Genomic DNA, 12,796 nt, shown 5'->3' with positions numbered 1-12,796 from the left:
AAGCTCCAGTAATCAAAACAGTATGGTACTTGCACAAAGACAGACTTATACATCAATGGAACAGGATAGAAAGCCCAGAGGGGAAAAAAAACCACACACACCTATGGTCAATTAATCAATGCCAAAGAAGGCAAGAATATACAATGGAGAAAAAACAGTCTCTTCAATAAGTGGTGCTGGGAAAACTGGACAGCCGCATGTAAAAGAATGAGTCTAGAACATTCTCTTACATCATGCACCAAATTAAACTCAAAATGGATTAAAGACCTAAATATAAGACTGGATCCTATAAAACTCTTAGAGGAAAACATAGGAAGAATCCTCCTCAAAAATTTTTAAAGCACCCTTCTTGTAAAATATTGTTACTTTGTAATTAGAAAAATGTCAGCTTGAAGGTTCAAAATACATTCCATGTTTGAACAGGTTTCATTGCTTTTAGAAAAGGTGTGATAAGCATAAAATAGAGACAAAAATAAATTTTGCTTTAAACTAAAATTTGCAGACTAACCTTATCACTGTCATTTCCAAAGCTGTATTAAATGAGATTACTGGCTAATTATATATGCCTGTACAAAGAGTCCTAACAAGAGTTTACACAAATATTACTACTCTATTGAAAAATCAGTTTCCTAAACTTCATCTTGCACACTCTTTCACTAATAATGTTCCTACTCTAATAGAGTTTACAGTCTATTGTGGGGAGAGGCATAATGCTAAATGATTACACAAACACATGTACAGTTTCAACTGTGACGTGATTTACAAAACAGGTACATAGCACACTGAAGTCCTATTAGCAGGAAAGTTGGCCTAGTCAAGAAACTCAGCAAAGTCTCCCATGAGGAAGTGAAGTTTAGCTGAGATATAAAGGTTAATAAGAAGAGTGGAAAAGAAAAATGAAAAGAAATTCAGAGGAGGCAGTGGCTTTTGCATGGACTTGTAGGGAGCAGAACATGTAGGAAACGGACTGAAGGAAGCCCACGGCTGGAGCATTTGACTCATGGCAAGATTTAGCAGCGGGGGGCGCTGAAAGGTAGGTACTGGGCAGCTGAGACAAGCACCTGTAGGCCACGTTATAGTCTATTTCTTGCCTGCGGTTAGTCTCCATAAAACTAAAAGTGTAGAGGATTTATTGAGAAAGCATTTAAAGTGCTTCTCAAACTGGCGTGTGCATCAGAATCACCTTTGGTCTGTTTAAACATAAACTGTGGAGAATTAGCCCTGGACTTTATGATTCAGGCCTGAGAATTTGCATTTTTAAAAAGTTCCTGGTGATGTCCATGCGGCTGATCTGGTGAGAACACTTTGAGAATCACCAAAACTCAAAAATAACTGAAGAACTGTAGTATCCCACTTATCTATTGCTACATAAAAAACCCTTCAAAACTTAGTGACCTAAAACAATTTTTTAATAAGATCTCATAGCTCTGTGGGTTGATAAGCTTGGCTGGGTTGCTTCCTCTTGAGGGCTGCGGGAAGAATCTGTTCTCTGCTTCTGGTAGTTTTTGGCAATCTTTGGAGTCCCTTGGCTTGTAGATCTCTGCTTTCATTCTTCCAGTGTGTATCTTTCCTTCAAATTTCCCCATTTTAAAAGGACACTAGTCATATGGGATTAGAACCCACCCTAATGATCACATTTTAACTTAATTATCTCTGTAAAGATCTTATCTCCAAATAAAGACACATTCTGAGATACTGGGGGTTAGAACATTAACATTTGAACTGGGGGGGTGGAAAACATAATTCAACCCATAACATAAGAGTAGCCCTGATTCAAAGGCAGGGACTCTAGGAGGATGTGGATATTGGCAGTTTTGGTTCATTTATTGGGCTGGATTTTCATATTATTTCCATATTTCCTTATTTTGAGAAAATACCAGGTAACAGGGAAGTATGGAAGAAACTGCCAATTTTTTTAAAATACAGATAGTAAATGCTTCCACTATTCCTGTATTAACCTCACTCATTCATTCATTCTTCTTTTCATAGTCAAGTAATATTTACTGCCAAGAATAGTCAAATGCCAGGTGACTAACACAACAAAAGACTGTTTTGTTTCTAAATTGAAAGGAAAAATATGAACTTTAATCTTTAAAAAATTCACCACTGGCATTATCAACTATTAAAATTGAAATAAATAGAGGACAGAATTTATTGCTTTTAATTGTATACAATTATGGTTAAAATATCTTCTTTCCCAATTGGTTCTCAAATATCATGTCCTCCTTTAGTTTTACTTCAGATGCAGATGCAAAATTATTGTTAGAATGATAAATAAATTAGGAAAAATATCCTCTTATCCTTTACAAGACTTCAATGTCACAGTTTTCATGATGTAGTAAAATTCAGGAATATGTTACTACAATACATTTTTACTCTCAATCACTTGAAATTTTTTAAAAAAGAGACATTCCAACTAAAAACTCAAAACTTTTACTTGTACAAAAGATGTTTTAAAATATATATTTAATTTAGTTGTGGTGCATATGATTAAGTGAGAATTTAATCATTTTCTTTAAGGAAAGAAATAGAAGAAACATAATCCTCCAACTCATATTACTGAAAATAATTTTATTTTTTGCTTTTATTTTTGTTAACATGATTTAATTCTATGCATTAGAGAACTATACACTGATGACTTACAATATACAATTCTTGAGCTAGAAACTGGTGCTCTAACACTGAACAAAATAGGCCAATTTTGTTGGCCTATTCCTCCCTTCTTGGAGTGGATTTTCTATTGGGAAGGCACATATCAAAAAGCTATCCTAGCTCTCCACCCAACCGCTGACAGGCCGCCATCACAGACACGAGCTGTGTGCAGCCCATCATTGCCAGGGTCACCAAGGTGCTGCGCAGGACCGGTTCGCAGGGACAGTGCACGCAGGTGTGCGTAGAATTCATGGAGGACAGGAGCCGCTCCCTGATCGGAAACGTGAAAGGCCCCATGCGCGAGGGCAACGTGCTCACCCTGTTGGTGTCAGAGCCAGAAGCTCAGAGGCTGCGCGGAACATGTGACTGTGTCCTGGATGTCTGGGTCGACCACTTGGCCCACGAGGATGATCTGCTGTTAATAAATGATGATCTGCTGTTATAGTGTATGTTAAAAAAAAAAAAAGCTAGCCTATTACAAATACGAGAATTTATTAAAATGTATCTAAGTTTCAAAAAATGATAATTTAATCTGAAAATTAAAACAGAAAGGATATAAATGAGGAAAGATGGGTTATGTTGTGGTGTTTAGGGAGAGCTTTCCAGAGAGAATTGATAGCATATGTAAACATTCAGATATGACATAATCTTCAATATAGTATGTCTTTATTATTGATCAGAATTGTGTTGAAATTAATAGATTTTTTTAATTTATGAGATTTTTTAGATTGACGAGTCCTTTTTATTTTTTTATGAGTCCTTTCTAGAACCTCTGAAATCTGCATCAAAAGTTCCTTCTGCTACTTAATGCAAGTGAAATATAAATTTGAAAAATAATTCATTTATTCATATAGGCACAAAGTTTACAGGAGTATTTATGAATTCTCACTATTTTTCTAAAAAACTATTCTTCACAACACTTTTTATCTGGGGTAAGGATGAAACAAAGCAATGCATCATTCAGCATGTTAAAAAGCAAAACAAATCCAATCCTCTAAACCAAACTTCCTCTTATGTTTCTTAATTTTCAGGGTTTTTTTTTTTTTTTGTATTTTTAAAAATACAATTAGTAATACTGACTTTTCAAAAAGTCTAAACAAATAAGCAGACAGGCAATTGCAATGGGGAATGAATTAAGAAATATAAAAATCATAAGTATTTTCATTTAAGAGGAAATATAGAATAACTAGAGCAACTCTACATTTGGAATTATGTAATCTAGAGATGAATAAGAGGACACTTTATGTCCTTCTGTAACAGTAAGTGATACCACCTGCTTATAATTCCTACTGAGAAACAAAATTAGATTAGACTATACTGTAAAGATTGTAGATGATATGCCAGGAAGAATTCCTTGTTGTGGGGAATATAGCCACTGAATGACTTCTTTCAGTGTAATTGTTTCAGTAACACTACTTTATTTTTCTGTCATTACATCTGCTTTAAAAATATTTTCCATTTTTCTCTATGTTCTGCAGTCAACAATTTTAAATAAGCATAATATATTCAATAAAATGACTATTTATCTCCTTAATATTAGGACTGATCTTGTAGAAGGGAATCCTCCTACCAAGTGCAGCATCTGGTCTACTAAAGCTTGTATTATTTGCAATGTTTTATGAAAGTCCCAGTACGATAATTTAGATTCTGTTTGAAGTAAGTGATAGAAACCATCGTTTTTAGCTTAAGCCAAACAAGGGAAAGGATTGGCAAGATATTGTAGAAATGACAGAACTTAAGGAACAGAATTTAAGGAGCAGAGCTCCAGACAATTACCTCAATAATAGGAATTTTTGGATTTTCTCTATGGAAACACTGCTGATTCTGAAAATTAGCCCACACACTCCCAGCTTCCCTGATTAACAGTTTCAAATTCCAATTCCTAGAGAGAGAATTTCTAGTTTGGGTTGAATGTCAAATAGTTATAGGTATTTGGGTAGGAAAATTCATGACTATTTGGAACAATATCAACTCCTAAGAAATTAAATACTGTTTTTAAAAATTAAAATATGAGTTATTCTTACATGTTTCTTGTATGTTTCTGAGACTCTGGGAGAACAACACAGCTCTGCTTTGTTTTTCCCTTTTAAAATTTTACCTCTTCCAGCCACAGGTGCATTATGAATGATTTTCTGCATTTTTAAATACTTAATGTAATATAAATAGTAAAAAATACCTTGAGCATACTTCAGAATTAAGAGATACACAATATGTGGAGTTATTTAATACACACTACACATATATATGTATTCAGTTAATGTTGTTATTTTATGTGCTAATATTATAGGTATGTTTGCTGTGCTATTTTATGCCTATTTTCGAGCAATAAAAACAAAGAAAAAGAACATAGTCCACTACTCAGTAAGAGTGTTAAGATTTAGTTAATAGGCTTGCAGACATCCATGTCTTGATAAGTAAATACATACACACATATTTTACATAAACAGTCCACATAGCTTTATAAGAATAAAGTTGTATTATTTAAAGACAAATACTTTTATTTAATTTTATTTTAATTTAGGAGAAGGAGAAACAATCATGTGAAATGGAAGAAATTCCTATATTTCCAATAATTATACCTTCAACATGATACATTAGTGACTAAAAGATCACTTTAAGTATGATAAGAAGGTCATTAAAAATCATCAAGAAGTTGTAGTTGTTATTTTGTAAGCCACAGGTTAGACAGTTAAAAAGAGGAGCTGATTTGCACTTTTCTTCTCTCCTCTATCTCAGTTTTCATTGTTTTATATATTGTTCTTTAACCATAAGTCTTCTCACTCTTTCGTCTCAAGTTTTAAAATAAATAAACTCATTGTCCCAAACCAGTCCTTTTACCATGCCTTCTGTAACTTAGAGTTGGTATTTCAACACATCTTTTTCAACCTTAATCATTTAGCTTTTAAGAGAAATTCTTGTGGAGGGTGCATTTCCTTGATTCATTGATATTTGAGAATTTCTGCCTTTTATCTTTATTTTAGAAGGACAAATTACCTGATGTTAATACTCTGGATCTTTTCCTTATTCTTATACTATATTTCCTCATAGTATTTCATAGCCAGTTTGCATTTGTCCTCTGATTCTAATGTTAGTTTCTATATGCTTTTTTTTTTTTTTTTTTTTTTTTGGGCCCCTTAAAAGAATTATCTTTACAGTTGAATAATGTAATATAAATGTGCCTTGATGCTAGTAATTTTGTATCAAATTCTTCCCTTATAATTTTCATTTCAATCAAAATATCCTTTATTCTTTCATTTTATAGAAAGCTTGCTCTTATGTGTTTGAATTTCTGTTCCATTTATTGATTTTTTTTTACCACTAGTTACTAATTATCTTTATGTTGAACCAGTGATATCTGTTTTCTTATATATAATTTTTTCTCAACTTTAATAATTTTGGGGATTTCTCCTCTGTTTTCACCATGACATTAATTTGATTTTATTCTTCTGAGGCCGGGTGGTATGGTGATATTTTGTTAAGCAGGCTCTCTGGAGGCAGACAGCAAGTGTCTGCATCCTAGCTTTACAGGGTACTAGGCTTGTGACCTTAGACAAGTTGCTTAGCCAATCTGTCTAAAGTTTATTACTTTTTAAATGTAGAAACTTGAGTTTTCTACATAAAAATGTTTTTGTGAGTATTAAAAGAGATAACACAAGTAATGGGATTATGAGTTTCTGGCATATAGTAGTTAATAAATATTAGGTATTATTGTTATTTATCAAATTTGTTTAGAAGGTAAACAATGATTCAGTATATTGTTCTCAGTCTATTTCTCTAGTTCAACTACTTTATTATCTCATTCTATTGTTTTATCATCTCCTTGTTGAGCTTATATATGATAGGATTACTATTAGTACTAAATTCTTCAAAGCACAAATAGGTAATCAATTTCAATCCTTTAGAAAATGTTCTCTTCCAACCTGAATTTTTCATTTGCCTTTTGCATGCTATTTATTATCTTTTGGTGGTTTTCCTATTGTGTTTGCACAATAGAACAATTTTCAGGCCATTTATTTCATTTTAATTTAAACTAATGTGGATAAATTTGTCTAGATATTATGCTTACTTTTGGGTGACATGGGAAAATTTATTCTGAATTTTTCCCACCTTCTTGGGATTACTTTGTGTTGGTTTAGGCAATTTGAATGGGATGTGAGAAACCAAGATGGCTTCACTCACATATCCAGTGCCTCATCTGGGGAAAGTAGTAGAATGACAGGGAGCTGGTCAGACTTCTCATCTCCCCTCTTGTCTTTTATTTTCCAAAGCCTCTCTGTATCCACCTGGCATCTTTCTCCAACAGAGAAGTGGGCTTTTTTTAAATGGCAGCTGGCTTCCAAGAGAAAAAATCATAAGCTGCCTCAGTCTGGAACCACATAGTACCACTTTGATTTTATTCTATTGGCTCAACAAGTCATAAGGCCAACCCAATCATGGGTAGTGGACGTAGAGGCCACTTTGTGTTCGGAAGAAGCATATTTGTACAGAGATAGAAATAATTGTCTTTCACTGTTATATATTCTCCAGGGTCTAGAACAGTGCTGTCACATTGTAACTGGCACATATCTGTTGGATGGATGAATGAATATCACTTTCATCATTGCATATAGTTTAAGAATATATTTTGGAACAGAAATGGTCCTCTCTCTCCTCCTCCTCCTTCTCCTCTTTGTCCTCTCCCTTCCCTTCCTCTTCGTCTTCTCCTTCTTTTTCTTCTTTTACCACAGACTATTATCATGATAGAGCATCTTAGAATACATTGTGGGAAATGTTGCCAAATATCCTTCTTCTGAAATATATTGGCTTTCAAATAATGGTATGTAACACAGCATTAAAAACTCAGGTTAGTAGCAAGAAACTAAGCAAATGTTCTGATTTGTGTTCTTGTGTGTTTACAAATTGATAAATATTTTATAAGCATGAGGCTGTGGATTCAGAAGATGTTTAATTGGGAAAGTCAAGGAACTTGATTTTTTTTTTTCTCTGAGAGCCTCTTGAGGAATCGCAAGGCTTTCCCTACTTTTCTTCAAACTCTTATTGTACATTTAATCAAGAACAAAGTCCTTCACTGTACCATAGCTTTTGCAATGTGGTCTATTTTTCTGTGTGGAATTTGTTTCTTAAGACTTATTTCTTCAAATGAGCCTGGATACATAAATGAGCTTATTTGTTGCTTCTGTAGAGGAGACCTTGGCCCACACACTTTCTTTCTTTCTCCCTTCCTTCCTCCCTCCCTCCCTCCCCCTTTTTTCTTTCTTTCTTTCTTTCTTTCTTTCTTTCTTTCTTTCTTTCTTTCTTTCTTTCTTTCTTTCTTTCTTTCTTTCTTTCTTTCTTCCTTCCTTCCTTCCTTCCTTTCTCTCTCTCTCTCTCTTTCTTTCTTTCTTTCTTTTTCTTTCTTCCTTCTTTCTCCCTTCCTTCCCCCCTCCTTTCCTCCCTCCCTCTCTCTCTTTCTTTCTTTTCCTCTTATTTCCTGTCTTTGGACTTTCCTTGTACAATGAAATGGAGAAGGAATAAACAACTTGGATGCTGTCTCTTTCTACCTCTGGATTATTTCTTTCTTTCATTCTCTTTTCATTGACAGGTGAAACAGACTTGTGATGCTGCCATTTGGTGGTTACCCACCCTGAGAGGGTGGTGTTTCTTTCCTGAATTCTCCATTCAGACTCTTTTACCTCACAGTTAGCAAAGCAACATACAGATAGGCCTCGTGCTTCTCCCTTCAATGCAATGACCTTCCTCTGAGAAATTTACTCAAAAGATCTTGCTTTGGCATTATCTAAGCATTGTAGAAAATACCATTCTTTTTGCATAACTTATTCATGCTTATTACCAAAGTAATAAAATACAAATGCTTAAGTATCAGCTGTTCCTTTTGGAGTTCCTGAGAGGGATCTTTGTTTCACAAGAGGGCCGAGGGGAGGGAACTTATTGGTTGCCAAAATCAGTGTGAACTTCTATTAATTTGGGATTAAATATATGAAAACAGCTAGGCAAAAGATAAAAGATGTTACTATGATTTCTTTGTAATTTTACACTGAAGCATCCCTGCAATTTAGCTGTATGTATTTAACAGTGTTTAAGAGATGATAAATATCTTTTTCATAATTCATATGTTGGGGCTCTTCAGGGAAAGAGAACCAATAGGAGATCTAATATATATGTATATTAATGTTATATATTATATACATGTAATATATATCAATATATTTGATATTATATAATATATATTAATATTATGTCTACATTATTTATATAATATAGGAGAGATAATTATATAGGAGATCTAATATATATGTATATTAATAGTATATATTATATGCATATATTATTATATTTGATATCATTTAATATATGCATATATTACATTATGTCTACATTATATATAGTACATATATTTATATAGGAGAGGTTTGTTTTAAGGAATTGGCGCATGCAAATATGGAGGCTGGCAAGTCTAAAGTTTATATGGCAAGTTGACAGGGTACAGATTCAGGTAAGAGCTTTCAGTCCTAAGTCTGAAAACTGAAAACTCAGGATTTCTTTGCTGGAGTCTGGAAGCAGAATTCCTTCCTTGAGAAACCTCATTCTTTGCTCTTAAGTTCTTCACTGATTGAATAAGGCTCATCCACATTATGGAGGATAATCTGCTTTACTCAATTCAACTGATTGAAAGTGCTAATCATATCTAAAAGGTATCTTTACAGGAACATCTAGACTATTGTTTGACCAAATAAATAATTACCAATCCAGACAAGTTGACACACAAAATTAACCATCACAGTCTCCTTCCGTTTTGACTTTGACTTCATAAAATGCACTTCCATTTCATTCATGATATTCACATTTTTTCATTATGATGTTTCTGACAAAGAAAGTTATCAAAATAAATGCATTGGTTTGTTTGTGGAAATCTTGCTCTATGTTAAAATAAGTTATTTGTTAAATATATGGAAGGAATCCAGTAGAAAAAGAGTATAGTAACTTTAAATGAGATTTGATAGAACAAAAATAATTATTAACAAAGAAGAAATAGTGATAATTCTCTATCATTTTGAAACCTATTGGGTTAGAAATATATTATTTCTTAATTTACATGCTGCCTTTTCAAACAACTTTTTAGTAAAAAAGGAGTTAGAATTGATGATTTGCATTAGTGATTATTTGGTTTATTTTTAAAAAGATAGTTATGTATGAATACCTAATAATATATTGAAGATTGTACCTCAGTTCTTTATCCGATTTGTTAAACATTTTGTTCATTGCATATTATTGTATAACAGTAGTTGTTATGTCAAAATTACCTAAAGGATATTTTCAAGTATGTTAAAGAAGTTAGGACTTCTGAAATGATAGCATAAGGAGCTTAGAAAATTCTCTTTTCCTAAAAATTAATGATGAAACTGGACAGCATTATCAAAAAAAATCCCTGTCAGGATTCTGGAAATCACCCAAAGGCACAGAGCAAATTGAGAAGTGATTATTCAAGGAAAACTACTAAACAGTGGTAGAAACAGTGGCAATCTGTGGTGTTTTATCCCAGTCAAGTTCCCCTCCCTCCCAGCTACATCGACATTGTAGGGTTTTTTTTTCCAATTTTTTTTAACATCTTTATTGAATTATAATTGCTTTATAATGCTGTGTTTTAGTTTCTGCTGTATAACAAAGTGAATCAGCTATACGTATACATATATCCCCATATCTCGTCCCTCTTGTGTCTCCCTCCCTCTCACCCTCCTTATCCCACTCCTCTAGGTGGTCATACAGTACCTAGCTGATCTCCCTGTGTTATGCGGCTGCTTCCCACTAGCTATCTATTTTACATTTGGTAGTGTATATATGTCCATGCCACTATCTCACTTTGTCCCAGCTTACCCTTCCCCCTCCCCATTCTCTACATCTGCGTCTTTATGATTCTCCTGCTCCTAGGTTCATCAGAACCATTTCTTTTTTTTTTTTAGATTCCATATATATGTGTTAGCATACGGTATTTTTCTCTTTCTGACTTACTTCACTCTAAATGACAGACTCTAGGTCCATCCATGTCACTACAAATAACTCAGTTTCATTTCTTTTTATGGCTGAGTAATATTTCATTGTATATATGTGCCACATCTTCTTTAGCCATTCATCTGTCCATGGACACTTAGGTTGCTTCCATGTCCTGGCTATTGTAAATAGTGCTGCAATGAACATTGTGGTACATGTCTCACTTTGATTTATGGTTTTCTCAGGGTATATGCCCAGTAGTGGGATTGCTGGGTCCTCTGGTAGTTCTATTTTTAGTTTTTAAAGGAATCTTCATACTATTCTCCATAGTGGCTGTATCAATTTACATTCCCACCAACAGGGCAAGAGGGTTCCCTTGTCTCTACACCCTCTCCAGCATTTATTGTTTGTAGATTTTTTGATGATGGCCATTCTGACCGGTGTGAGGAGATACCTCATTGTGGTTTTGATTTGCATTTCTCTAATGATTAGTGATGCTGAGCATCCTTTCATGTGTTTGTTGGCAATCTATATATCTTCTTTGAAGAAATGTCTATTTAGGTCTTCTGCCCATTTTTGAATTGGGTTGTTTGTTTTTTTGATATTGAGCTACATGAGATGCTTATAGATTTTGGAGATTAATCCTTTGTTAGTTGCTTCGTTTGCAAATATTATCTCCCATTCTGAGGGTTGTCTTTTCGTCTTGTTTATGGTTTCCTTTGTTGTGCAAAAGCTTTTAAGTTTCATTAGGTCCCATTTCTTTATTTTTGGTTTTATTTCCATTTCTCTAGGAGGTGGATCAAAAAAGGTCTTGCTGCGATTTATGTCTAAGAGTGTTCTGCCTATGTTTTCCTCTAAGAGTTTTATAGAGTCTGACCTTACATTTAGGTTGTTGATCCATTTTGAGTTTATTTTTGTGTATGGTGTTAGGGAGTGTTCTAATTTCATTCTTTTACATGTAGCTGTCCAATTTTCCCAGCACCACTTATCGAAGAGGCTGTCTTTTCTCCATTGTATATTCTTGCCTCCTTTATCAAAGATAAGGTGACCATATGTGCGTGGGTTTATCTTTGGGATTTCTATCCTGTTCCATTGATCTACATTTCTGTTTTAGTGCCAGTACCATACTGTCTTGATTACTGTAGCTTTGTAGTATAGTCTGAAGTCAGGGAGTCTGATTTCTCCAGCTCTTTTTTTCTTAATCAAGATTGCTTTGCCTATTCAGGGTCTTCTGTGTTTCCATACAAATTGTAAAATTTTTTATTCTAGTTCTGTGAAAAATGCATTGGTAGTTTGATAGCGATTGCATTGAATCTGTAGATTGCTTTGGGTAGTATAGTCATTTTCACAATGTTGATTCTTCCAATCCAAGAACATGGTGTATCTTTCCATCTGTTTGTATCATCTATAATTTCTTTCATCAGTGTCTTATACTTTTCTGCATAGCAGAAAAGACAGGTCTTTTGTCTCCTTAGGTAGGTTTATTCCTAGGTATTTTATTCCTTTTGTTGCAATGGTAAATGGGAGTGTTCCTTAATTTCTTTTTTGATTTTTCATCATTAATGTATAGGAATGCAAGAGATTTCTGTGCATTAATTTTGTATCCTGCTACTTTACCAAATTCATTGATTAGCTCTAGTAGTTTTCTGGTAGCATCTTTAGGTTTCCCTATGTATAGTATCATGTCATCCACAAACAGTGATAGCTTTACTTCTTCTTTTCTGATTTGTATTCCTTTTTTTTTCTTTTTCTTCTCTGATTGCCGTGACTAAAACTTCCAAAACTATGTTGAGTAATAGTGGTGAGAGTGGGCAGCCTTGTCTTGTTCCTGATCTTAGAGGAAATGGTTTCAGTTTTTCACCATTGAGAATGATGTTGGCTGTGCGTTTGTCATATATGGCCTTTATTATGTTGAGGTAAGTTCCCTCTATGCCTACTTTCTGGAGGGTTTTTATTATAAATGGGTGTTGAATTTTGTCAAAAGCTTTCTCTGCATCTAATGAGACGATCATACGGTTTTTATCCTTGAATTTGTTAATATGGTGTATAACATTGATTGATTTGCATATATTGAAGAATCCTGGCATTCCTGGGATAAACCCCACTTGATCATGGTGTGTGATCCTTTTAATGTGCTGTTGGATTCTGTTTGCTAGTA

General features: G+C 33.9%; 1 pseudogene; it reads left to right on the top strand.

The window, feature by feature from the left end:
- Positions 1-1,280: 1,280 nt before the first annotated feature.
- LOC118895358 lies at positions 1,281-3,097 on the top strand (annotated as a pseudogene).
- The last annotated feature ends 9,699 nt before the right edge of the window (positions 3,098-12,796 follow it).

Source organism: Balaenoptera musculus, chromosome 5 (genome assembly GCF_009873245.2).
Source record: "Balaenoptera musculus isolate JJ_BM4_2016_0621 chromosome 5, mBalMus1.pri.v3, whole genome shotgun sequence".
Lineage (NCBI taxonomy): Eukaryota > Metazoa > Chordata > Mammalia > Artiodactyla > Balaenopteridae > Balaenoptera > Balaenoptera musculus.
This window is presented reverse-complemented; position numbering and strand designations above follow the sequence as displayed.